This window comes from Penaeus chinensis, chromosome 22, assembly GCF_019202785.1.
Source record: "Penaeus chinensis breed Huanghai No. 1 chromosome 22, ASM1920278v2, whole genome shotgun sequence".
Taxonomy (NCBI): Eukaryota; Metazoa; Arthropoda; class Malacostraca; order Decapoda; family Penaeidae; genus Penaeus; species Penaeus chinensis.
In genome coordinates this window covers 2890421-2892920 of record NC_061840.1, presented here as the reverse complement: position 1 = coordinate 2892920, position 2500 = coordinate 2890421, and positions in this window count along the sequence as shown.

Below are 2500 nucleotides of genomic sequence, written 5' to 3'. Positions count from 1 at the left end.
ATCCATCTATCTTTTTTACTAGTAATATCTATCTGTCTATTTGCCTAGCTATCGGTTTGTCAGTTGACTGTCTACCTAATTACATAATTACTCATTTATCTATCTATGGCCATATATCTATATATATTCCTTATTCCTTACTTATAAATTATTGTTACCATTGTCCATATCATTAATTATTAACATAATCCTCATTATCATGATTACCATTTCTCTGTTGTTGTTATCATTACCATCCTCAAAGTTATTATGGTTATTAAGCAATATTTGCTTTATTATCATTATTATAATTTTTTTTTTTTTTTATTAATCTCATCAGCACCACCATCATCAGTATTAGACCTGTTATTGTTGTTTTTGGTATTACAGTTGCTAATCATTATTATTATCATTATTTATCATCATTATCATCTTTATCCTTGTTATCGTTATCAACACCGTCATTTTATTTGCTATCGTTACTGTCATTATTATCATAGTTATCCTCATCATTATTGCCATTATCATCAATAGCATTATTATTATTATTATTATTATTATCATTATTATTGTTGTTGTTGCTATTGCTGTTATCATTATCATTGATGTTATTATTGGAATTATTGATATCATAATCCTCAATATCATTATTATTATTATCATTATTAGTACTATTATTGTTATCATTATTGTTATTATCATTATCAATAGTAGTATCATTATTATTATCACTGTTGTTCAAACCTTTGCAAAAACGTAATTTTGAAATGGACTGACAACCGTTATCATGACTAAATTATATGAAAATATATGTAGATACATATATAAGAAAAAAAAAATATATATACACATAAATGTGTGTATATATGTATATGTATATATATATATATATATATATATATATATATATGCATATATATATACACACACACACACACGTGTGTGTGTGTGTGTGTGTGTTTCTTGTTGCAATATATATTTACAATAAGATTCTTCTGGTTGCAAGATGAGTCAGTCCAGTGAGAGTGACAAAATTCCATGACTGCGCATTTTTTGCTTCTTTTTCTTTGCGCGGCAACTGAAGGCGCCAATTTTCTTTTACCTCGTTTTCTTTTCTTTTCTCTTTTTTTTTTTTTTGGGGGGGGGGGGGGGGAATAGGGAGCAACCGACGAAAATCTGAAAGCCAAGAGAGTCTTTGTCTTTGCTCTCGAATTACGCTGGTGATAATGATAACTGTGAAGATGACTGAAATGAAAATGAGATTTGTTAACAGTGATGTGTGTATATGTATATATATATATATATATATATATATATACATATATATATGTCTATACCTACACACACACACACACACACACACACACAAAGCGTGTTGCTATGTGTGTACGTTTTCAGTGTGAGTATGCGTGCATTTGTATGTGTGTGTACCGTTGGAAACCGGTCTGTAAATGTCGAATTTCACCCAGCTCTTATTTTCTCTTGTTCGAAATGATTATGGTGAAAATTTCTGGTCTTTCTTTGTTCCTCTCTTTCTTTCTTTCTTGTCTTTCATTTCCTTATCTTTATTTCTTTATTTTCTTTCTATTTATATTTGTTTGTTCGTTAAAGAAGTAATCACATACTTTTATCATTATGAGCATAATTGTCATTATCATTTTTACCTGATCATCATTAATACCATTATTACCAGTCAATATTAATTATTAAGAATACTGCTACTACTATCATCAGCACTGAAATATTTTCATAATCATTATCATTATCTTTATTAGCACCATTACTATCATTATTATTACTATCATTATTAACAAAGATAATCACCATCATCTGTATTTACATTATTTGACATCATCATTACCATTGCTAATGCTACAATTATAATTTCTCTCACACATGGCTTTTCGTATCATATCCACAATAACGATAAAGATATTGTACCAAAGAATTAAAACTGATAATCGATATATTAAAAAGTATATGCAAAATTCGAGGTTATTTTTTACGAGAGAGAGGGAGGGGGCAAAAGAGACTTCTTATTTTTCTTTTTCTACTTATTTTTCCCCTCCGTCTTCACCTTTTTCTTCTTCTCCTCCTCCTCCGTCTTCTTTTTCTACTTCTTTCCCCCCTCCGTCTTCTTCTTCTTCTTCTCCTCCTTTTCTTCTTCCTTTTCTTCTCTTCTTCCTCCCCCTCCTTCTTCTTGTCCCCCTCCGTCTCCTTCTTCTTCTTCCTCTACTTCTCCTCCGTCTTCTTCTTCTTTTTCTTCTCCTCTTCCTCCCCCTCTGTCTTCTTCTTTTTCTTCTTCGTTTCCCCCTCCGTCTTCTTCTCCTTCTTTTCCTCCTCCCTCCTCCTCCTCCTCCTTCTTCTTCTTTTCCCCTTCCTCTTCTTCTTTTTCTTCTCTTCCTCCCCCTCCTTCTTATTATCTCCCTCCGTCTTTTTCTTCTTCTTCTTCTTCTTCTGACAAAATAAATGTTATATTAAGATTCGCATCAGGAATAAAGTCAAAATAGGTTTTTATAAA